The sequence below is a fragment of the Sus scrofa genome, chromosome 18, assembly GCF_054392235.1.
Source record: "Sus scrofa isolate SSC_HxYL_T2T_F1_AM1 chromosome 18, Sscrofa_HxYL_maternal_Yorkshire_Landrace_v2.0, whole genome shotgun sequence".
In the NCBI taxonomy this organism is placed as follows: domain Eukaryota; kingdom Metazoa; phylum Chordata; class Mammalia; order Artiodactyla; family Suidae; genus Sus; species Sus scrofa.
In genome coordinates, this window is record NC_139400.1 from 23,732,021 (window position 1) to 23,757,563 (window position 25,543).

General features: G+C 47.4%; 1 long non-coding RNA gene across 3 annotated transcripts in view; it reads left to right on the forward strand.

The window, feature by feature from the left end:
• LOC106506773 (uncharacterized) overlaps positions 1-25,543 on the forward strand; it is a 73,481-nt gene that overhangs the window by 41,304 nt on the left and 6,634 nt on the right. The window contains exons 3-6 of one of the 3 annotated variants that reach the window (XR_014833821.1): positions 248-360; positions 486-603; positions 725-818; positions 8,747-12,100. This is a non-coding gene — a long non-coding RNA (uncharacterized LOC106506773). Of the gene's footprint in view, positions 1-247; positions 361-485; positions 604-724; positions 819-8,746; positions 12,101-17,098; positions 17,179-17,989; positions 18,162-24,378; positions 24,501-25,543 lie in introns of those variants that run through there. The other 2 variants (XR_014833820.1, XR_014833822.1) reach the window with 2 other exon arrangements.

The window sequence follows — 25,543 nt, forward strand, 5'->3', positions numbered from 1 at the left end:
CTAAGAAGAATCCCCCCCAAGCCAGCTCCCCAAGTGTCAGACCCCCGCAAATTCCACCTGAGATACCCCACACCTTATAGCGCACCTCCATTAAAAGTGGCATGTGACATAGGACAGCAGAACCAGAAAATGCTGCTGTACTAGAGAAATCGCATAGAAGCCCCTGGTACTTCTCAAGTGGCTGGGCTGGGATTTAGCTTGAACTAGATGTTGTTGTGGAGAGTGATTTCCTGTGTCCCTTTTGAAGTAACCCAACCAGAAGCAAGAGAAAAAGAACTCTGATGAGTCTGGAAACTTCAGGAAACCTCTTTAGGCTCGCTTGCAGGAGTTCCCTGGAGCAGCAGTTCTGAGAAGGGGGAGGCACGTTGCAGGGTGGGCGTGCACAGACTCACCACCCAGCCGGGAAGCCAAGGGCAAGACCACCAACACCAGACGAAGTGGACAGACCCCAGTTCACGCCCGCTTTGTGCCATTAATGCTGTCAGCCAGAGACCCCTGAACTGACCGGCCTGAGCATCCTGCCCCGCCACTCCCCAGCCCTTTTGCTGCCAACAGCCCCGCTGACAGAGAAGGAATACTTCGCCCCTGGAAAAAGAATCTCTGGTGAGAGACCATAGTGTTTGCGGCTGGAGTTACAGCGTCTCTTGTATCACTTCAATATTATACAAAGGGAAAATCACCAGTGTGACCGTGTGTTGCCTCTGCAATTGTATTCAACCCACAGGCTCCAGCGTCTGCCTGTGATTGATCTCTGCTGACACCTCACAAAGCCCTTTCATGTATGGAATCTCGCTTGAACTTCTCCATGGTCCTGAAAGGTGGGCTTGTCATCCTTACTTTTTATTTTATTTATTTATTTATTTTATTTTATATTTAGGGCTGTACCTGCAGTATATGGAGGTTTCCAGGTTAGGGGTCAAATCAGAGCTGTAGCTGCCAGCCTATGCCACAGACACAGCAATGCGGGATCCGAGCCACGTCTGCCACCTACACCACAGCTCTCATGGCAACGCCATGATCCTTAACCACTGAATGAGGCCAGGGTTCAAACCCGCATCCTCATGGGTACATGTCGGGTCTGTTAACCACTGAGCCACAACGGGAACTCTGATCCTTTATGACTGAGGAAACCAAGGCCGAGGGACAGGAGGCAGCTTGCCTCAGGTCACGGAGCCGATGGATGGGTGAGTCAGGCCTTGAACTATTTAATTCCAAAGGTCCCTCCCAACCCCCCCTTTTTTTGTAATCAGGGCCAAATGATAAAAAAATATCAATCTGGGGAATTTTTAAACAGCTAAATTTTTCATCTGGTAAGATTGACCTGTATCTGTGATTATTTCCTTCCTGCTTTGGGGTGGGGGCAGTTAAAATGCCTTTTCCTCGTGAAATGATACTAATCATGGACACAGGTTGGCGTTTGTTCATGTAAAGTTTCCTTGTCCACATTGAAGAGAATGCCAACCCTACGCAGCCCCGTACATTTGGGGGCACTTACCCTGTGTTTGACGTGGGAAAGCCCAGGAACCAGGAGCCTGCAATTCAGAGGGCTGTGGAGTCTGTTTCCACTCCTCCCTGGTCACCTCTGGAGGGCAGGCATTTTGTGTCACAGCTGAGGCTTGAGCCATGTACCCAAGGAGTCTGCCATCCTCTGAGGAAGGTAGGGAAGCTGAAGAAGATTCGTTCCTGCAGAGACCCCAACTTGTACCCCAACTGGGATGGCTTTGGAGTAGCCCCGCCACCTGGATGCATTAAAAACATATTCCTCTCTCCAGAATGTGTGGGTCTCTATTGAATTATCTGCATTCTTACTGCCAAGAGAACTTTCCAGGTCTGTTTTTACATCGCAACATTTTGGCAATTAAAGTTACTCCAAACTCTCTGAGCTCTGGGAAACCTCGAAACTGTGCAGGAAGTAATTTTTTAAAATCTCTACAGTCAAGGCAATATATTTACATGACTCTGTGAATGCATCACTGTGAAGGCAAAAATGGGGAGACACAGTCACCACTGGCTCCGTTTTTGAACAATCATGTCTATTCCTGGCTGCATGATGCTTACTTGATTGGCACCTGTTGGTGGTGCGTAGTCTCAAGAGTCCATGGAGGCATTCCATCAGCTGGCCATCACGGAACGGGCTTTGTCAAGTCTATATTGGAAGATGTTATTCCGTCCACCAAGATATAAGCTCTTTGGAGAAGCTTATATCAACTCCACTGGTTCCATCAACTTCCTCTCATTTTAAGGCCAAAAAGAGCTGACCTACGTGGCAAGAAAAACTAGCAAAATTCACCTCCTTTCATGAAGCAGAAGTTCTCAAGATAACAACCGCTCAGGCAACCTCTAAGAAAACCACCAGCCAAGACCATAGCTCCCCTCTGCTGTCCTGTGCCAGCAGTTTCATCAGCAAGTTGGCCACCGCACCCTCCCGACAACTTGTCTTGTGCTAAGAGTGGGCTGAATCTAAGGGTTTATCATCCGCCAGATTTACTTTGCCTTAAGTGTCTCATGTGAGAGCCAAGGAAGAGAAATGCTTAGGCCACACTGATTTCTGGCAAATTAAAAAAGCAATGCCCACAGGAGGAGACTCTTCGGTCCCTGCACTGCTTTTGCATTTTTGTGACAGCTTGGCACTGGAAAGTTTAGCAACATCCTTGTGCTACCATCCAAACACACTGGGTCATTACCAGCAAAAATGCAAGATTTTTTTTTTTGGTCTCACCCACAGCATGCAGAAGTTCCTGGGGCAGGGATTGAACCCAGGCCATGGCATTGACCTGAGCCATAGCAGTGACAATGCCAGGTCCTTAATCCACTGAGCCACCAGGGAACTCCACAAGATTTTTTTATAAATGATTTTCAGTTTGCTTTGTGTGAATACATATATCTGGGGTTGCTTATTACCTTGGAAGAGTAGAATTACATGCATTCTACATTCTGCAGGACCTAGCACCTTGCCTTAAGCTACAGAGGTATATAATAAAGGAAACACAAAATTTTGGATGAGTTTTAAGTCCGCACATTGTAGAACATCCTGTGCTATAGACTCCTTAAGAGAGTTTCTTGTGGGGATGTTTAGAGTTTGAAACTAAAGAAATACTATTTTTTTTCTTTTTTGGACTGCACCCGCGTGTATGGAGGTTCCCAGGCTAGGGGTTGAATCAGAGCCATAGCCACTGGCCTACACCACAGCCATAGTGACACCATATCTGAGCTGCATCTGTGACTTACACCACAGCTCATGGCAACCCCAGATCCTGAACCCGCTGAGCGAGGCAAGGGAACAAACCCACTTCCTCATGGATACTAGTCAGATTCATTTCTGCTGAGCCACAATGGGAACTCTAGGAAATATTATATCAATATTATTGCAGTGCTGCTGAACCACAGTCTTCAGTCTGAGCATGCAAGAGGAAGCTGGAAGGTGAGCAGTGGAGATTCGTGTTGGTGAAAGAAATGAAGTCATTTGAATTCCACTAGGCAGTTCAGAAACATACGTTATTCCCAGAGCATAGATAACCCTGGAAGGTTCTAATCCTAACACAGCCTAGAAGAAGTTGGTGGAGTCTGGCCTTGGGATGAATCCAGAGCAGTTACAGCAACAAGCACATAAATGTTGAATATCATGGGCCTCTAAGATGCCATCTAAGTGGCAAAAGAATGTTCACTGGTTTGATCAACCATTGCTGAAAACTGCGGCTAGCAGCCTAGAGGAGAAATAATAATCTCTTCATGGTTCACAGTTTACACCGTATTCTCAAATTCGCTATCTTGTCACATTCTTCTAACAGCCAAGTGAAGTAGGCATTATTGTCGGAGAAGGAAGGCTTAGTTAGAAATGTTGCCATTTGCCCAGGCTGGGTGGCAATGCGCCCAACGCCAAAGTTAGTGCTCCCCCATTAGGCATGAATTTAGATCATCTCACCCTCAGAAACGGACTGAAATGGCTCAAAAGGAAAATGTGGACTCGAACCCAGTTTGGTCAAAAGTTCTGATCTTGCATGTTAGTAATTTCAGTGCACCGCGGGGTTGTTTTATAGCCTTTCAGGGGAATTCTGTCAAAATTTTTCAGAGTTCTTTCTGGGAAGTTTCAACTCTTGCACTCTCTCACTCTCTTTCCTAGCCAGTGACCCTCCAGTATTTTGTACTGGAGCCAACAAAATATCCAGCCACAGAGGATGTGTTAGATCAAACTTAGTATCTTGGCTTCTCTGCTAGAGGATGGGGAACCCTCTCTCTGTTCACCGGTGCTACACTGGAATGTGAACTCCCAAGCTGGGCTGATCTCAGCCTCCCATTGCTCGGCCAGCTCAGGCTGGAGTCCAGAAGCCATGAGGCCATGAGAGTGACAGGCCCTGTGCTAAGAATGATCCCACCTCACTGCTGGATGGCGGCGAGCCACTTGGTAACATGTGTTACGAACACCAAATATTAAGTGTCACATGGTGATGGGCTAACTAAAAAACTATAAAACAACAAACACATCCACCCCCTCCCCTTTTACGAACTTTGGCTGTAGACCAAAGCAATCTTTATTTTTTTTTTTTAGGGCCGAACCCATGGCATATGGAAGTTCCCAGGCTAGGGGTGGAATCTGAGCTGCAGCTGCTGGCCTATCCCACAGCATCGCCACAGCTCTGCGGCAACCCTGGATCCTTAACCCACTAAGCGAGGCCAGGGGTGGAATCCGCCTCCTCCTAGATGCTAGTCAGATTTGTTTCCTCAGTGCCAAGACAGGAAATCCTAATCTTTTTTTATCTTAAGCAAGATTTCATATGTTTTTCTTCTCTCCTCTTCTATCCCCATCTTACTGCCTTTTTTTTTTTTTTTTTTTTTTGTCTTTTTAGGGCAGCACCCATGGCATATGGAGGGTCCCAGGCTAGGGGTTGAATCAGAGCTGTAGCCTCTGGCTTATGCCACTACCACAGCAACACCAGGTCTGAGCTGCATCTGTGACCTGCACCACAGCTCATGGCAATGCCAGATCCTTAACCTACTGAGCGAGGTCAGGGATCAAACCTGCGTCCTCATGGATACTAGTCAGTTTCGTTTCTGCTGAACCACGATGGGAACTCCTTTTTGTACTTTTTTTTTCCTGGTCTTGTTGCTTCTGTGTTGCATGTGCACACTCATACACTCATTTCCCTCACATGACTAGGAGGATCTAAAATGAAAAAAAGATGGGAGTTCCCTGGTGGCTCAGTAGGTTAAGGATCTGGTGCTGTCACTGCTGTGGCTGAGGTCACTGATGTGCAAGTTCATTCCCTGGCCTGGGAACTTCTGCATGCTGTGGGTACAGCCAAAGAGAAAAAGAATTTTTAAAAAGGAAAAAAGGTGGGAGAGGGAGGGTGAAGGAAGAGATACAAGCCAGCTCGATGAACAGGGCTCCAAATCTCAGGGGGTCTGGCTAATGTCAGTGTAGCTTAGAGACCTTCTAGTCATTTAATGAAACACAGAGAAGAGAGAGGTACACTTGCTATTCTAAAAAACCACAAGTCAGTAATTGCAAATGTGCCCTATTGGAGAAAAGCAAATTAAAGGAGCGTCTGGGAATTCTCTGCATAGTTAAGCAGAATAATTTCCCCCCTTTAAGTCTGTGTTTACCCTTCAAAAATCACATACCCTAAAGCACAGAAACCTAGATATGCCTCATTTTCAGCAAGGGGTATGTTGCTTTAGCCTGGCTCCATCCCTCAAAGGAAGAAACACAAAATCCATCATTGCCCACGATGGCTTCCCCAGCGCTGCTCCTGCAAAGAGAGAGAACTGACTCACATCTGACTCTGCTTGGAGGTGACTGACCGGTGTCTGGGCGACCAGAGACTTGGTCTTCCTCAGCCCACAGCTACACTCAGCGTGAAGACAGTTTAAGAGACTGGGGACCAGAGAAGCACCTTCCAAAGTCAGAGACGGGTAACTGGCTCATCACGGGGGATGTGGGAGTTCCAACCTGTCCCTGAAACCTGTCACTGGGTCAACTGCAAAGGTGGATTTGAGATGCATACACTTTGCTTAAATTGCTAAGGGAACTTTCTTCCAGTTGTTCTGTCTCCATCTCGTACCAGCCCGTGTTGGTTTCGGGTGATAGAAATGCAGTCAGACTGGCCCAAGCTACAAGGGGACCGGGGTGAGGATCCTGAGATCTCAGAAGGAGAAAAGCCAAGACTAGACGAGCAGGGGTGTATCTGCCTTTCTCTGGGTCTCGCTCTGTGTCTCTCCCTCTCTCTCCACATCTGGGTCTCTCTTGGGGGTTTCTCCTCTTGCTTTCTCTTCTCTGGCAAGAGGCTTGTTCCCACGGCCCCCCGAGGATTTGTCTTCAGTGTAGGCACCTGCAGAGATGAACGCCCCATCTCTGATTCTCCCTCCTGGATCCCCAGAAAATAGAAACTTGTGAACAACAACAGCCTTTATAGAATTATAATTTAGTAGAGAGAAAAAGACACTAACAAGAGAGGCACATTATAAGTCCCAAAGTGAGCGGAAGTGGCATGCAGCAGTACAGACAGCTAAGGTAGAGAATGGAGTGAGTGCTACAGACCGAAGGCTTGGGTCCACCCCAAATTTGTATGTTGACACCTCACCCCCAACAGGACAGTGTTAGGAGGTGGAGTCTTTGGGAGGCACCTAGGTCATGAGGGTGGGTTCCTTGTGAATAGGGTTAGTGCCCTTAAAAGCTCCCTCGCCTCTTCCACCACGTGAGGACACAGTGAGAAGGTGGCCCTCACCAGACAGAATCTTCTGGCTTTACCTTGGACTTTCAAGCCTCCAGAGCTGTGAGAAATGAATTTCTGTTAATAAGGCACCCAGTCCATGGCATTTTGTAACAGCTGCCTGAACAAACTGAGACTGGGGATTGTATAAATTGGGGTTCTGGGAAGCGCTATCCTGAGGGAGTGACATTTAAGCTGAGCTCTGAACAAGAAGTAGGAATTAGCCATTTAAAGGAAAGGGAAAGAATGTTTCAGGCCAAGGAACTGTGTGAACAATGCCCCAGGGCAGGGAAGAGTTGAATTTAATTAATTTTTTCTTTTTTTATAGCTGCACCTGCCAGCATATGGAAGATCCCAGGCTAGGGATCAAATCAGGGCTGCAGCTGCGCTCTATGCCACAGCCACAGCAACAGTGGATCCTTCACCCACTGAGCAAGGCCAGGGATTGAACCCACATCCTCACAGAGTCAACATTGGGTCCTTAACCTGCTGAGCCACAGTGAGAACCTGAGCTGAGTTTATTTGAGCACTTTTATGCCAGTGTGGCCAGAAGATGATCTGGGATGAGTTTCAGGAGTCACATCACACCGGGTCTCACAGCCAGGTTACAGATTTTATTGGCAGTACAATGGGGAGCAGTTAAAGAGCTTCAAGCAGATGCATCATTTTTAAAATTTATTTTGAAAGGTCATTCTGGTAACAGCATGAATTGGTCACCTAGAAGGAACAGTGGAAACGGAAAGATCAGTTAGGAGCAATTGAGGGTCCAGAGGAGAAACTATGCTGGCTTCTTAGTCCAAGGTTATGACAACAGAGATGAAAAGAAGGATTCAAAATTAATTTGGGAGATAGACATGTCAGGTGTTAAGGTGAAGATTTATTTGACTAGGGGAGTGAGATAAAGGAGAGAACTAAGACTGCTGCCCAGATTTCTGGTCTGAACAATAGGGTGGGTGCAGGTGCCAGTATGGAGACCAGGGCCCTGGAGCAGGTGGGGCAGGAGGGAAAACTGCTCTGCTTTGGACACACGAAGTATCAGCTGCCTCTGAGACATCAGTGTTGAAGCGTCACTCATTATACATACGAGTCTAATGCTCAGAGATAGCTCTGGCCAAGAATGATACATGGTAGAGCCATTAGGATAAAGACAAAATTTTAAGTCATGGCAGCAGGTGAGTTCACCCAAGGAGAAAGTGCAGAGTGAAATGAGAATAGGGCCCAAGGCTTAGAGTGAACTCTAATATCTAGAGCTTTGGTCGAGGAAAATCAACTGGGAAGTCTGAGAGGCTAAGGCTGGCAAGGAATGAGGAAAACCAGGCAAACTGGCTGTCACAGAGCTAGGAAAGGGTGATAGTTGAAAGCTGGGAAAAAAGCTGCTGATACAGTCACCTAAACCAACACTAGTCCAAGGCCTGTGTGTGGGGGTGGTGCTATCAGTACCCCAGGAGTATAGGTGTCTATTATACACAGCCAATGCTGGCACCACCCCTATTTTCCTCTTGGCCCCTTCGTGTTTCAAAACCATTCTATGTAAATTTTTACTCTCATCCGTCCATCCATCCACCCACCCATCCACCCACCTACTCATCCCTCCCTCCCTCCCTTTCTTAGTCCCTCCATCAAGTCAAGTCCCAGACTTCCCACTAAGGCGCAGGGCACAGAAGGGTCCACAAGGCGGAGCTCTCGGTCCTCTTTCCTTTCATTTTTCCTTTTCCTTTCCTACTAGCTTTTGTTTTCTGCCTCTGAAGGAATTGTGCAAAGTTTGCCACCTTACGTGCACAATGTTATATCCATTCTGGTGTTTGGTCTTGGTAAATCACCTCGATCGGAGTGTAATTATCGAGTTGTGTTTATGGTAGTAACCATAGCAATAATAAGAACATCATGATTGGAACAATCTCCGTCTTCATCAAGAGAGTATTTCTAGCTTCCAAATCATGTACACTGTGTTTTCACAGAGCCTGGATTGCCTCTAACCCAGTTAAGTCTCCTTGCCCTCAGTGTACTCAGTTTCTTTCAACATTTGCATGTTCTTTCAGCCTGTCAGCATGAAAAACTCTTCTGTAGCAATGCCTTAAAGGTCAGCGTAGTACCTTCACGGAGCCTGATGAGACTTCTCTGTTGTGCTTCACTTGCGAGCAAGCCTCACTCTCTCCCTGCGGCAGATGCCTGTCCTGGCTTGGCTGGCAGCCCTCCCTGTGGCCAACATCCTCCCTCACTGCTGCCACCACTACAAACCCAAGTTCTTCCTTTTCCCAGGAGCTCCCTCCCTCCTGCTCCCAGCTGTATTTGCTTTTTGAGATCATCTGTCCATCCAGCTTTGGAACAGATTTCACTTGGTAAAGCCATTGCAGTGCCCACGTGGAGGCCCATATTCCTCAAGGACCCTGCGTGACACAGGTTATAAACTAAGACACTGACATTTGAGCATTACTTCCTCAAACCTCCTACCGTGTCCGAATTTCCCTGGTGCCACTTTCTTCTTTCCCTAAACTGTTTCAAAACTTACAAATTGTTCTTTCTTTCACTCTGCAACCCCTGGGACCCTCTATGCCACTCAGTCCATTCCAGATATGCTGAATCTAGCCCAGATGGTCACACATGGAAGCCATCCTTTTTCTTTGGGGCAGCACATCACAGAGCGCTCAGCCTTTTGACAATCTCTTTTCCCTAAACTCTGAGCCATCTCCATTGGCAGGTTGCCTCACTCATATTTTGGAAGTAGGTAGGGGTGTAAATCCTCAGAAAAATAGACTCCATCAGCTTTGTTTGATGTGGCTGGTGATAAATTGGTGTGGGCGGGGGAGGGTTGAATTTTCAGCAAGCAAGAGTTGTTAACACTGCAATGGCTTTACGAAAAAGAGATTTCTGAGTGTCTTTCTCTGGGGGTATTTCAAAATAAAACGAACCTGCCTCAGTTGATGTAAAGGGACAGAAGACTTTGCAAGATCCCTTCTGGTCTTGGTTTCTACCATTCACTTCTCCCCAGCTCTGCCCCCTGATTTGAGGCACATGAGTGAGGTTATGCTCTGATGCACTGCACCCATCCCCCCACCTGGATTCTCTGTTGCCCCCGTTTTATTGACGGGGTGAGGTGGACTTCTTGTAAATCCATCAAAAACAGATCTGAAGCATACTCTGGGGTACATATTAAATGTGGGAACCTGACAGCCTTTTATTTCTGTCCCTGAATAACAATTAAGCGTCTATTCCCATACTTGACCATGTCATGGATTTGCTGATTTGCTGATTTTCTTTGCCTGTTCATCTTTCCAAATTTTGAGTGAATGGGCACTTCTATGAGGCATTGAAAGTCTCCCGAGAAATAATTAAACCATGCAGTTCTTTCCTTGAGAGGGTAATTATGAACTCAGAAGCATATCCTCTGAAGCCTTCCGAGTTGAAAAGCCAAAGAGAATTGACTCCCGCCATCTTGCTCAGCACAAGTGCACTGTGTGGATTAACTGGTTCGTGCTATTCCAGCAATTCACCTGTGCTGGGCCCGGTGCTAGGGAGACTCCGAGAGGCATAGCATGGTTTTGGTGCAGGGATGAGCCCAGCTGCCTTCCCAAGGCATCATCTTCTATAACAGAGGAGGGAGAGCGTGCAGGGGAGAGGAAGAGCCTGTGACCCAGAGCCAGACACAGCTGTGCTTCCAACCAACCCTGCTCTGGCCACTTCACAGTTGTGTGACTTCACTGAGCCTGCTGGAGCCTTCGTCTTGGACCCCCCCAGCCTCCAGAACGGCGAGAAATAAATGTTTGTTGTTTAATTTTTAAAGAAATGCAAACCCTGCTAAGCATTTGTTGTGGGTGTCAGCATAAGTCCGTTGAAAGAGGTAGGTGAGCCAATGAATGTGAAGTGTTCGACCAGTGCCTGCAGCATCCAGGGCGCATTAAACATGTCATGGCTGCTCCTGGCCCCTGAATTTAGCCTGCCTGATTTGTTTAAAGTACGTCTCCGTGCAGAGCTGCGTTCAAAAGAAATACAAATTACATCACGGAAAGCTGTGAAAGGTAATACATGCCTTTCCTGAAAGTGTCTTGGGCAGAGAGAGAATCACGTTACATAACTGAGAGAGAGGGGGGCTCCCCAAGCAGTCTGGCCACACTTCTTCTCGAAGACCCACCTCTCTGCTCTTCATAAATCCTCCTCACCAGCCCCACCCCACCCCAGCCCCCTGGCTCTTGCGCTTCCATCCTCATTCCCAAACCACCTCCAGTGCACCCCAGCCCATGTTCCTGCAACCAGGAGGCCTCCTGTGGGGCGTCCTAATTTGGTTTCAGCCAGACTCCACATGTACCAGCATTTCTAGGAATGGTGGAGACCATTAGCTTGAAGGAAGTGATTTTTCCCATTTTTTTTAGAGTAGAACTTGATTCTAAGGAGAAAATGTACAGGAGAATCTGAAAGGATGAAGGAGAAAGCAGGAGAAAGTGAAAGGCAAGTTCTCTCCTGCTTCAAAAGACAGAATGGCACCTGTCCTGCCAAAGCCGGGAGAGCAGAACTGCTTAGGACACTCAGTAGGCACATGAAAAAATGCTCAACATCATTAATTATTAGAGAAATATAAATCAAAACTATGATGTGATACCACCTCACAATAGTCAGAGTGGCCATCATTAACAAGTCAACAAATAACAAATGCTGGAGAGGATGTGGAGAAAAGAGAACTCTCCTTCATTGTTGGTGGAAACATAAATTGGTACAACCACTATGGAAAACAGTACAGAGGTACCTCAGAAAACTATAGAACTACCATATGATCCAGCAATCCCACTCCTGGGCATTTATCTGGATGAAATATTCATTCAAAAAGATACACATTGCCTATGTTCATCACAGCACTATTCACAATAGCCAAGACATGTAAACAACCTAAAGGGCCACTGACAGATGATTGGATTAAGAAGATGTGGTACATATATGCGATGGAATACTACTCAGCCATGAAAAAGGAAAAATAATGCCACTTACGATAACATGGATAGATCTAGAGACTCTCATATTAAGCAAAGTAAGTCAGAAAGAGACAAATACTATATAGATATCGCTTACATGTGGAATCTAAAATATGGCACAAAAGATCTTATCTAAAAACAGAAATAGATCATGGCCACGGAGAGCAGACTTGTGGCTTCCAGGGGGGAGGGAGTAAGATGAATGGGGATTTGGGGGTTCATAGATGCAAACTGTTACATATGGAATGGGGTTTTACTGTACAGTACTAGAAAACTGTCTCCAATCTCTTGGGTTGGAATATGATGGAAGATTGTATGAAAAAAAAAAAAAAGAATGCACATATATGTATGACTGGGTTACTTTGCTGTACAATAGAAATTGAAGAAACATTGTAAGCCAACTATAATAAAAATAAACAAACACTGCCCATATTCTGCCACTTTTGTCTCTGGATTTATTTACTTCCGTGAATATTCAGGCTGGAACCACGACCATGACCTCTGACACACGAGCAGAATTTCTCTGCAAATGGAGGAGGACACCCTCTCTCTGAGAACATTATGGTCCAGGTTTCACCCTGGCACAGTTTCACTGAGGCAGCCATGATGCCCAAATCAAACTCAGCATTCAACCCTCTCTTTCACCATTTTAGGAGCCAAAATAAATCTCTCTGTGTAATATTTCTCACAAAATGTAGAATCAACATAAAATGGACACTTGTAAAGCACAGCGTCCCTCTGGTTTCCATTGGTCACCCCGTTAATGAACTCTCCACACTGCCAGGTGAAGGACAGGAAAGAAAGAATGTATATTTGATTGAAAAGAAAGAAGAGGGGTCCCTTCATTATTATTCCCTAGTCTGGAAAGTCTGCACAGTCTGGAAAGATGGTCTGAGGTGGCTGTCTTCATGCTTTCTTTCAGAAAATGTCCTTCTTAAGTGGCACCTGGCTCTCTTTGTTTTATAGTCCTAATTTGACCTTCTCAGATGGCATCTGGTTCTGTAAGAAGGTGGGGGTAGGGGTGTCAAAGAGAAGGAATAATTGCAAACTGAGAAAAGGCAAGGGCTCCAGAAGCTTTGTTCTTTTATCACTTTTTCAGTTCCTCATGAGAAGGACCAAGAGGTTTATCCTTATGTGCTGAGCTGTTGAGCAGAGAAAAGCCTTCTGCAAAAATGAAGCAAAGCATCAACTCTCTGAATATCCAAGGCAGTGTTCAGGAGATGGGGAGAGAAAGCCAAGGCCAAATGTCCTCTCTGTCATGGGCCTCACTGTTGTCTCTGCTGGTTTAGTGTCTGTGGCCCTTCCACCCTTGACTGAAAGAAGTGGTTTCAGAAACTCTCTACAAGGTTGAGTAGCATATGGTGGCCTCACTTCCCAAGACACTTCCCAGGTCACTTCCCAGTCACTTGCTGGTCTGCTTCTCAAATTGTTACCATCTTGGGGCTCTCTGCTTTCTTAATCACTGGAATTGGAGAGCGAAAACAAGTTCCCTTGCTTACTTGCTGGGGCTGCGGGTGAGGGGTGGGCGAGCTGGTTCCTTATATGGGGCAAGTGTATGGGCAGGTCCAGGGGTCAGGCTAGAGGTGTGGCTTAGGTGGTCTACCCACCCCTTTGGTGGTGCTGTGTGCAGGAGGCATGTACAGTACCCCAGTTTTGCTCCTGACACCTTGCTTTTGCTCTCAGCTCTTCAGAAGTGGCAGTTGGGTTTTTAGTTTTTTCGTTATCTCCTTACCTATAATTTGTCCCAACTGCCCGTGCACCCAATTATTTTTAGCCCCTTATAGTTTCTTTATTTTGTTGCTCAAAATGTTTGTCCAGGTGTAAGCATTGTGGCCACTGCAGCAAAGGGTCCCAGGTCCCAGGTCCCAGGTCCTGCCCTGTCTCAAAATTCCCTGTAAAACTCATGAGGCCTCCAAGGACTGTGTCTGCCTCCTCCAGGTACTTATGTTGCTATCTGCATGCTGTTGACTCTGCATTAATGACACAGATAAAAATGATGCTGTCACCTGCCAGTAAGGGAACTGAAGGGGAGAAACCTCTGAATCCTCTTGCTGCATCAGCACCTTACGAGTTGAGGACCATCATTGAAAACTTAGGTCGGAAAACACATTACCAGCCAAGTACACAGCCATTAAGGTTCATAACCAGATGGAAGGCAGGAAAAGCACGGCAGCAAAGCACCTCTTCCACTCTCCCAGCCATTAGGAACATCCAAGCACACAGCCAGTTGAAGTACACGTTGTACAAACAACCAGTGCCAGAGATTTCAGGGACCCGGGATTAGTGGCAGAGGGGGGTTGGCCCGGATTTATACATTTCCCAGGATGAGATCATTACTTCATACATGCATCCATTTCTGCAGGAAGTTTCTTTATAATCTCTTTACAATTTTCCACACATTAATGTAGGAGGCAAGGCGCTTATAGACATAATACTTGGACCCCAGGAGGAGATGCTCATGGGTCCCAAGAAAGGTGTGAAATCTCGGAGGCTCTGGCTTTAAATCCGGGTTCCTGGTAAGGTTTCCTAAAGTATTTTTGTGCCTCAGTGTTCCCATCTGTAAATTGGAGAGAAGGTTGCTAGTGTATCCCATAGGACTACTGAAAGGGTAAGAATTTTAAGAGATTAAAAACATATTGCAGGAGTTCCCCTTGTGGCTCAGCGCAAACATATCTGATCAGAATCCATGAGGACTTGGGTTCAATCTCTGGCCTCAGTAGGTTAAGGATCCCTCGTTGCCCTGAGTTGTGATGTAGGTCGCAGATGTGGCTCGGATCCTATAAGGCTGTGGCTGTGGTGTAGGCTGGAGGCTACAGATCCAATTCGACCCCTAGCCGGGGAATCTCCATATGCCACAGGTGCAGCCCTAAATAGACTATCTATAAATATAGCAGATATAAGTGTGATGTACAAGGTTCCTTGATTCTGAGACATCAAGGTGCGTCAAGTAGAATCACTTTGTTCATATTTACTTAGCATACACTCTGGGTGGCCAGGAAGTGATGGGGGGAGGGGAGCGGGCCAGCCTCAGACACAAAACTTCCAGGGACAGCAGTGAGACCCATGACAGAGAGGACACTTGGCCTTGGCTCTCTCTCCCCATCTCCTGAACACTGCCTTGGATAGTCAGAGAGTTGATTGTTGTGCTTCATTTTTGCAGAAGGCTTTTCTCTGCTCAACAGCTCAGCACATAAGGATAGACTTACAGACTTCTTGGTCCTGCTTACTAGGGACAGAAGAAATGATGAAAAAACAAAGTTTCTGGAACCCATTGACTTCTCTCAATTTGCAACTATTGCTTCTCTTTGAGGTCCTCCCCTCCCCCATCTCGTTATAGACCCAGAGGTCATTTGTCAAATTATTTTGGGAAGGTCAAATGCAACACTCTGTGATATCACTGCGGCTGCTGCTGATGTAGCGGTGGACAGAAGAGCAAGTCCCTGTCCTGAAGGAATTTACATTCTTGTCACAGGAGACAGAAAATATAATGTGATGTGGTATGATGTAATATAATATAATAGTATTTCTGGTGTTGATAAGTATGCCTTAAAAATAAAGGTAAGGGGAGTTCCCGTCGTGGCGCAGTGGTTAACGAATCCGACTAGGAACCATGAGGTTGCGGGTTCGGTCCCTGCCCTTGCTCAGTGGGTTAAAGGATCTGGTGTTGCCGTGAGCTGTGGTGTAGGTTGCAGATGTGGCTCAGATCCCACATTGCTGTGGCTCTGGCATAGGCTGGTGGCTACAGCTCTGATTAGACCCCTAGCCTGGGAACCTCCATATGCCGCGGGAGCGGCCCAAGAAATAGCAAAAAGACAAAAAAAAAAAAAAAAAGAAAAAAAAGAAAATAAATAAATAAATAAAGGTAAGGGCTGGAGGGTAATGAACTGGGGAAGGTGTTGCCGTTGTACACAGAGTGACCAGACACAGTCTCACAATTGGGCATTTGAGCAGAGAGCTGAATGCAGTGAGAATGTGAGCAGTGTGGTTATTTGAGGGAGGCGCATCCTATGGAGAAGGAACAGCAGAATGTAGCCTCCCCTCTGCTCAGTATCACAATCAGAAAAGGGACAAAGATTTGCCTCTTCTGGTGGAGGCTGAGAAAGCTGAGGTCCAGAGAGAGCCAAGAACCCCGTCCAATACCCAGGGCGGCACCAGGGTCTGGGGGCAGCAGGGGGAGGTCTGCCTGGGGTCCCCGCCGCTCTGTAGCTGATGACCTGAGCCTTTGTTAACAGCTGAGCTGTAGCAGCCTTTGCAGTTTTCTGAGACCTGTATTTCTCAGACTGAAGGTCTTCCACGTTGTTCTGTAACATGAAGGTTGAATGGCATGTGCCTCTGAAAGTAGCAGTGGAAAACTTGGTAAGGGCATAGCTTATATAAAGCCACCCTCTTGCCTACTTGCCCTCTGCCCATGAGTGGGCAGCAGACAAAAGACAACCAGAGCCTGCACTTTCTCCACAAAGTGCCCATTACCCTCTCACTAAATATTATTTTTGCAAAGGCTTTAACTAAATTACAAGCCACTTTATAGCCTGAATACACCCCACTGTAGCGTGTATATTACACTGAGCTATAAAATGTTTTGAAGTTTCTTGGGATGGGGAATAGGTATAATATTACAGTCCATTATTATTATATATTTCTTTTCATTACTCTTTGTTATATTTCTTAAGTCTAACCAAAATAATTCTTACCCTGCTGACTGTTTACAACCTTCAGATATGAGTAGATGGTCCCCAAGTTCCCCCAGATCATCATTTACGCAGCTCCACCATTCAGCTCTTTTAATCTTCCTTCATAAATCCCGACTGCCTCCTCCATCACTCTTGTATCTTTCCTCCCAACACTCCCCCCATTTGTCGGTACCTGGCTGGTAATTAGATGCTCAGAGCTGAGCACAGCCTTCCAGGTGGGGTCTCAGCAGGGTCGTCTGTTACTCCAAGTATTGCTTTGCAAATTCATTTCTAGTTCTTCCTGCACCTCACATTTCACTCCAGACAGGAGAAGCCAAAGAGAACGCAGAGGAGAGAAGCTCTAATGCTACCCAGACCCCTAGAATGGGTCCTGGGAGGGAAGATGACAAAGCTGGGCTGTGTTCCACAGGAAGACGGGGCAAGGAGGGTAGGGATCCATTTTCTCCTCCAGCTGCAGCAGCAGAGACATACTGCCTGAAACATTATTAAACTCGGCGTGGGGCTGCGCTTTCTGGGGTCGCTCTTCTTCCAGGGTTCACCAGAAGCCTCCTCTGCAGTGAGGTGAGACGCAGGGCAGAAGGTCCCATCCCACGAATGCGCTGAGGGCACACACCGCACACTGTCCACGTCCCCTCACCTCCGCACCTGCTCCCTCCCCGCCCCAGTCACAGGAAGGGCCCTTTCCTTGCTGCTCTCTCACCATGATCTGAGATCCACTCACTTTTTTTTCCCTCCCCAGGCTTATGGAAGGAGAGAAATCCACATCAGCAGATAGCCTGGACGAGTCCCATGAATCAGGCACACCTCTCCGGCAATTTCGTAAGCTCAGGTTTTCCTCATCTTGGATGCCCACCCCAGCCCCGTGTGTAACGTTTGCCACAGAGTAGGTCTCTGACGGCTACTTGGGAGGTGGCCCCGAACAGTGGATTAGAATTCGAGGCTTTTGGCCACGCCCACAGCATGTGGAAGTTCCTGGGCCAGGGATCTAACCTGCACCAGAGCAGTGACCCAAGCCATAGCAGTGACAATGCTGATCCTTAGCCGCTAGGCCACCAGGGAACTCCCTAGAATGTGCTTTTAAACCAGACAGCACTGGGCTGGTTCCCTCATGCTCCTTCAACCCTGTGACTTGGGGTCGGTTCCTTCACCACCCCGGGCCTCGCTTTCCTCCTGTGTTAGACAGAAGCAAGCATCTCCTTGGGGTTCTGGAGATGGGCGAGGCAGAAGTAAAGCCCCTGATAACATAACTGGCATTCAAATGACCTCAGTTACCTTCCCCATAATGGTGCTTGGCTTTGGTCGAACTCCCAGTCTCGCATGCTTACAAATTTTCTGTAATCATCTCTACTTAGGGAAAGTTAGTGTTTGGAGAGGAAAAAAAATTCAAACAATACAGTTAGTCTAATCCATTAGCAAGACAGGGCGGAAGTTCACAACCTCGCTTTGATCTGCAATTTGGAGGAAGGAGTTCCCAATACTTGAGGGATCATTTTTCCCCCTTGATGTGATGTTGGAATTTAACTCCCATTAACCATTATAGGCTTAATGAGTCGCATCCAGGGGAAACATACCTTCTAGTGCTTAACGAACACAAAATAAAACATTTCCTTTTATCTTTGACATCTCCCAGAATCATTTGAATAATGATATTCATATTCATGGCACATAAGACCCTTCCATCAGCTGAGAATTGTCGCTAAGACTCCTATGGAATGCCAATAAGGACATCGAGATCTTTTGATGATGCTGTGGCTTGGAAGGTGCTGCAGCAGATGAACCACGGGGTTCCAGGTCAGCAGAAGGTAAAGAACATTTGGCAGCAGCTTTTGCTTTTGCACTTGAACCACTGGGATCTGGGGGCCTTGAAATGATTATCTCCAGATAGAGCACAAATCACCTTTCATCTTCCAGGGATGCTCGACCACCCGATAGGATGAAAGCAGGGCAGTGGCAGTAGTGAAGGCCATTCCCCAAGCGTGAGCTTCGGCAGTTTGCCCAGCTGGGACCAGAAGGGACAGAATGGAGAGTTTGAGAAGGACCAGGGGAGTTCCCGTTGTGGCTCAGTGGTAACAAGCCTGACTAGTATCCGTGAGGTTGTGAGTTCAATCCCTGGCTTCTCTCTGTGGGTTAAGGATCCAGCATTGCTGTGAGCTGTAGTATAGGTTGCAGACATAGCTCGGATCCTGAGTTGCTGTGGCTGTGGTGTAGACTGGTAGCTGCAGCTCCAGTTCCACCCCTAGCCTAGGACCCTCCACATGCTGCAGGTGTGGCCCTAAAAAAAGAAGGACCAGGGGCTGGGGAGCCAGGATTCAGGCTCCGCTCTCGTCCCAAAGTGCACCTAAGAAGGTCTCTGCAGGGAGTTCCTGTTGTGGCTCAGCAGAAACGATTCTGACTAGCATCCATGAGGACACGGGTTCGATCCCTGGCCTCTCTCAGTGGGTTAAGGATTGGCATTGCTGTGAGCTGTGGTGTAGGTGGCAGATGCAGCTCGGATCTGGCTTTGCTGTGGCGTAGGCGTAGGCGGGCAGCTGTAGGTCCAGTTTTACCCCTGGCCTGGGAACCTCCATATGCTGCGGATAAAGCCCTGGAAAGACGAAACAAAACAAAACAAAAAAACCAAAAAAAAAAAAGAAAGAAAGAAGAAAGAAAGTAAGTCTCTGCAGTGAAGCCACCTCTCTCTCCCTCACTTTCGCTGTGAGTTCCTTGAGGCACCAGACTCTGCCTTATGTCTCTTGATGGCCCAACCTCTCAGCCCAGGGTTTGGTGCACAGCAGGCTAACAGTTTGGAAGCGTTCGCTACGGGCCAGGCCCTGTGTTATTTATCTTACATCATATCATTTATTTCTCATCGCAAGTCTGGGAGGGAGGGAGGGAGTGCTATTCTCCCCTTCTTATAGGTCAAGAAGCCGGGGCTGGTTTAGAGAATTCTAAAAACTTGCCCAGGTCTACTACTGCGAGAGGTGTACCCAGGTCTGTCTGATGCCATAGCCTGTAGCCCCTGTGGCACATTCTAGGCTCGTGAATTGTTTGCTGAACAGCACTGGAGTCAGGAGTGGATTCAGCACATGCAAAGGCTTCATAGCTTTTAAACACAAGTCGGGTACAGACGGTGACCCCGATATGGGATGGATCTAGAGGAGGTATGTATCATTCGGTAGCAGAGGGCACAAACTTTTTCTGTAAAAGGGCCAGATAGTAAATATTCTAGGCTTTGTCACCACTTCTCAACTCTGCCATTGCAACGTGGCTAAGGTCCCAGAAAACCTTATTTACAAAAGGTGCTGGAAGGATCTACATTGCATCCCCCTCTGGAGTTTTGCCAACGCTTGCTCTAGTGTCTTGTCAACAACACCGATGGTCACCTTATGTGGGGGAACAGGTGTGCCCCAAAGAAGACAGAGCAGAACTTGATGCTACCTGTCAGGGTCCCAGAGGGAAACAGAAGGCACCCTGAAAGAGTCAAGGAAACAGAGTTTTAGGACAGGACATTCCACGGAGATGTCCCCAGGGATAAGGGTGCCAGTAAAGGACAGCGAAACATCCAGGGACTCGTAACTGTGCAGAGCAGTTGCCACCCCCGGGCCTGGAGGGACAAAGGGAGGACCGTGTTTTTGGGAGCTGGCTTGAGTGCCACTCACAGGAAAGGAGGCCTCTGTCAGGGATTGTGACCCTGGGTAGAAAGATGCAGCCACCGCCAGAACCATGGCGTGCGGGGTGATGGGAGGTGGGTGTAAAGGCACCGGCCTCTCTCTCTTCCTCCCTCCGATCTCCTGGCTGGTGCCAGGCTCAACGGGACACCAGGGAGCCACAGAGCCTGGGGGAGGCATCCCGTAGCAGAATTCCCAGGGCTCAGAACAGGACCGGGAGGGATGGGGGATGGATCTGGACGCACAATGGAGAACAAACAGCACCGTTTTCTATGATAAAAGTAAGATATTGTGATTCCACTGAGATGCTGCCTAGTTTTTATGCATCAGTCAATATTATCCCAAACCCCTTTTTTCCCCAAGAAACCAGAGAAGGGCCATTTTCTGGATAAATAAATAGAAATCCTAAAGAGAGAAGCTCTTTTCAGAGAAGAACTTCAGAGTTCCCTCTCCAGATTTATTGGAAAAAGCTCCTTGTTCAGGGTTACCTGTCTGGTCCTGCCTTATCCGCTGAGTACAAATTAAAACTGTGTCAAACCGGTAAAAACTGACCTACAATGCCAAGTCAATGCACACTGAGAGTAGATTCCCAACCATTAAAAAAAAAAAAAAAAAAGAAGAAGAAGATGAAGGAGTTCCCGTCGTGGCGCAGTGGTTAACGAATCTGACTAGGAACCATGAGGTTGCGGGTTTGTTCCCTGCCCTTGCTCAGGGGGTTAAGGATCTGGCGTTGCCGTGAGCTGTGGTGTAGGTTGCAGATGCGGCTCGGATCCCGCGTTGCTGTGGCTCTGGCGTAGGCCGGAGACTACAGCTCCGATTCGAGATTCGACCCCTAGCCTGGGAACCTCCATATGCCGCGGGAGCGGCCCAAGAAATAGCAAAAAGACAAAAAAAAAAAAAAAAAAAAAAAAAGGTGCTGGAGTTCCCATCGTGGTGCAGCAGAATCGAATCCAACTAGGAAACACGAGGTTGTGGGTTCGATCCCTGGCCTTGCTCAGTGGGTTAATGATCTAGTGTTGCTGTGAGCTGTGGTGTAGTTCGCAGACACAGCTCAGATCTGGCGTTGCTGTGGCTGTGGTGTAGGTGGCAGCTGTAGCTCCGATTCAACCCCTAACCTGGGAACCTCAAAGTGCAGTAAGGTTGTGATCTCTGGGTGATTTTGTTTGTTTTCATAGACACTTTTCTGAATTTTCCTTTTATTGTATAGTAAGTAGGGAACAAATCCCCCCAAAAATAAAGATTAAAAAAAAAAGCAAAAGGAGGCGTTCCCACTGTGTTGCAGTGGGTTAAGGATACAACTGCAGCAGCTCAGGTCGCAATGGAGGCATGGGTTCAATCCCCAGCCTGGTGCAGTGGCTTAAAGGATCTGGCATTACACAGCTGTTGGCATGGGTTGCAGCTGCAGCTTGTATTCTATCCCTGGCCTGGAAAATTCCATATGCTGTGGCTTTGGCCATAAAAAAGAAAAAAGAGAGCTGATCTAATAATACGCTTTACTGTTCAGAGGGATGTCAAGGTTTATAGCTCCAGGCTCTGCCAAGGATGTGTTACTTCTGCCCACCTACAGTCATTCACTCACTCATTTAGCAAGAATTTAATGAGCACTATTAGGTACCAATTATTTTGCTAAGCACTAAATTTCCAGTGCTGAAAAAGATTAGCACAGCCCTGCTTCTATAGAGCCAACTTCTTGCCCCGGAGGTCCTTCCACTTTGGACACACGACTGCCCAAGAGAGTACGTGCTATGAGAGGGGTAGGCAGAAGAGCTGTAAGAATCCAGACGGGGGCACCCAACCCAGTCAGGATTCACAGCAGGGTTCCTGGAGGACATGATGCCTGAACTTATATTGAGGGAGGTGTGAGATTCATCATCGCAGGAGAATAAGGAGGGACACGGAAGTCTAGGCAGAGGGACCAGCACAAGCAAAGGCACAGAAATGGTACCGGAAGTAGGGGTAGATGGCTCTAGGACTTCGCTGTCTTCTCGAACTTTCCGTTGTATTCTGATGTTCTGACCATGGAAATGTTCTCTCAACCTATCCAATGGCAGCCACAAGCCACGTGTTTCTATCGAGTACTTGGAATGGGGCTCATGTGACTAAACTGAATTTTCCGTTTTATTTATTTTTAAATTCTTTAAACATACATAGCCACATGGAGCTAGCAGCTACCACACTAGTCAATGCAGTTCTAGAAGCAAAGGTTTGGTGGGGGCGCACAGCAGGAGGGCCACAGATCAGATGCCACGCTTTGGACCTCACTCTGTGGGCGATAGAGAGCCCCTGAGGCATGCTAGTCTGGAAATGGCCAGTGCTCAGATTTGTGCAGCATCGTGGAGGATACACAGAGCACGAGGTGCCATAGGAGTTTTTAGAGGAAGTGCTAACTGGCTGAAGTCAAGGGGAACTGCCTAGACCAGGAGGTCACACCTGAGCAGAATTAAAGAAATGAGCAGACATTCTCCGGGTGGTTCTAATAGGAAGGCGCTGGAGACGGAAATAAAAGGTGGATCGCAGCGAGGCTGGAGAAAGGTGGCCTGCGCATGCTCAGGGAGGCGCAGGCGCTTCTCATGACCAAGGCCGGGTAGCAGCGCATGGAGAATGTGAGGTGAGGCTGGGAAGATAGGGTGCCTGGAAAGAAGGTTTTTGGTCTTCTTTTTTTTTTTTTAATCTTTTTAGGGCTGTAGCCGCGGCATATGGAGGTTCCCAGGCTAGGGGTCAAATCAGAGCTATAGCTGCCGGCCTTCGCCACAGCCACAGCAATGCCAGACCGGAGCCACGTCTGCTAACTACACCATAGCTCCCCGCAACGCTGGATCCTTAACCCACTGAATGAGGCCAGGGATGAAACCTGCAACCCCATGGTTCCTAGTCGGATTTGCTAACCACTGAGCCATGATGGGAACTCCCGATGAAGGTTTTTAAACAGAGAAGTGAATTTTAGGTATGTAACCTCAGGTGAACTATCAACCTCTCTGAGCTTCTATTTCACTGTCCAGGAATCACAGAGCTGCGGATTCTGAGGTCCACCAGGTGGATCTGTGTGTGTGACGACTGCCCCACAGCAAAGCAGCTTCACATAATCGCTCGTTTCCTGGACTCCCCCAGCTGCCTCGTCAACTCGTGGCATCTCAGGATGACCTGCCACCTGCTTTCTCAGCGATCATCTGATGCTGAGCACGCTAGAATTTCATCTTTTCAAATCCACCCCCACTCCTCTGTACCACCCTCCTCATTGTTTGATGAAATTGTGGGTGTCGGGGGTCTAGGAAGGGAGCGAAATGCTGAGTCTACAGCAATGACAAAAAGAGCATCTGTATTGTTACAGGGTTTGTTATTAAAGAAGTGCCAAAACCTTCATTTTTTGACAAAACCCGAAATTACCACATTGGTGCCTCAGGGAAAACAGAGTTGATATTAATTCTGGGTTCTGATTTTGCAGGAAAGAACTGCCCCCCCAACCCTTCCCCTCTAGACCAAGCTAGGCGAATGAGGGTAGGTTTGATCAAAGATGGAATCATCCAGGTCCACAGTCAGAGTATTCTCCACCAGGAGATCAGGGGCAGTCATGACTGCATCAAGTCATGATCAAGTTGCATCAAGGCCCAGGGCATGATATAACTTCCAGCCATCAGAGCAGCTCAAGGAAAACAGGATGCAAAAGCCACACTTGGAAAAAGACCTGTTGACACATCATGGAAAACTGCGGAAAACATTCTGCATAGGAACAAGCTCTCCTTGTATCAAGAGGTGGGCAGGAACACAAAACCTTCTCGGTCATGGCAATCCTCCAACCACGCTGCTCATGACTGCTCACAGAGTTATTTGTTCTTTATAAACCATCTATCATGGCTGGGAAAAAGTAGGAGGAGCTGAAGCATCTTGGAGGAAATGGGTCTGGCCCAGCAGCCGTCCTGTGTTCTGACCCTGGAGAGCTGTGCTCTGGACATTGGGCCGAAGCTTGAAAAGTCTGTTTCAGGTATCTTCTCTGTCCTGTTAGAACTTGTTGAAATCAGTACAGAATGGAAGAAAAACAACTTTTTGCCAAATGTTTTGGACGTATAGACTGTAGTTCTGCCAGAAAAACAAGCCCCGGGAGAATGAACTCTCAGGACAAAATCCATAGCAGGAAAGGGTGTGTCCAGATCCCAGCTCAGCCACAGACTGCCCAGGGGCAGGTTATGCAGCCTTCTCTAAACCTCAGTTTCCTTGTCTGTGTTTGCAAAATGAGAGGAAAGATCTCTCATGGGGATGTGGCAGATACATGAGATGCGATAACGTAGACCATCTGGCAAAATGCCTGGCATAGAACTGCTGTTCAATATGTATCACTTATCTTCAGACCAATTATCTTAATTATCTTCATTCCTTCCTGCGACAGGTATTGAGGGCTCCTGTGTACCAGGTACGGTTCTTGTTGCTGGAGGTGTTCACAGAGCTTCCTGGCATCTACTATCTTGCAGAAGACACAGAAGATAAAACTTCTATCAAAAGGTAATTACAATCATGTTAGGGAATGGTAAAATACAGAAAAAAAAAAAAAAGGGCAGGAAAGGGCCATATAGAAAGTCAAGGGGTGTTCTTTTAACATGATGGTCAAGAAAGGCCTCTCCGAGAAAGTAACATTTAAGCACAAAATAGAATGAAATGAGGGAGAAAGCCATGGCTATACCTGGAGGAGGGTGGTTCTAGGCAGAAGGAAGTGCAAAGCCCCTGGGGCAGGAATGTGCTCAGCCTCCTGCAGGAACGGCAGGGCGCCCAGGGTGGCTGGAGAGCAGTTGCCCAGGGAAGCGTGGTGGGTGAGTAGAAGAGAGGTCCCGGGGGCTGGGTTATAGCTGGAGTGTACTGAGACGCATTGGTGGTCTCCTGTGTGTCTGCCTTGTCTCTCTGTTGAAACGGAAAACCCCATGGCTCAGTGGAGCAGCGCAGTTGTGACTTTGGTCTCGCGTGTCAGACAGATCTGGCTGTTAGCCAGGCTCACAACGCAATACCACCTTGGAAATGTCTCTGAATCTCTCTCAGCCTCGCTTGCCTCCTCTAGAAAAAGGAGATCATCGCAGTGCCCATGCCTATCTCATTGAATGTTTATGAGGATTGAATGAAATAATTTGGCAAAGGCATCCAGCATTAAGTCCTCCGTATGTGTCAGCTGTTATAAGTGAGGGCAGCAGACCTCTGCAGTTTTCACTGATCAATCAGCCGATCCGTATTAAGCCCTTAGCACAGGCAAGACTTGTGGTGGACCATCCCGTACTTCCTAGCATTGTGATGCCACATAACCCGTCTCCTAGTGAATTTTTGTAGACTTACCTTTCAGCAATCACTTTCTAACCCAGCACTCGGCAGCCTGACAACTCTATTCAGAACCTAAGAACTCTAAGGAACACAAAATATGTCTTTGAATTCCCAAAACACCTGTCAGAAGGATTAGGCCCTAAAACGATAAACTTGAATCATGGAGAGCTCTCCATTTCTAACTTGCCTTTAAACCCAATCTCATGCTCAGAGAGTGGGGTTTCTCAGGTTACAGAGTTGGA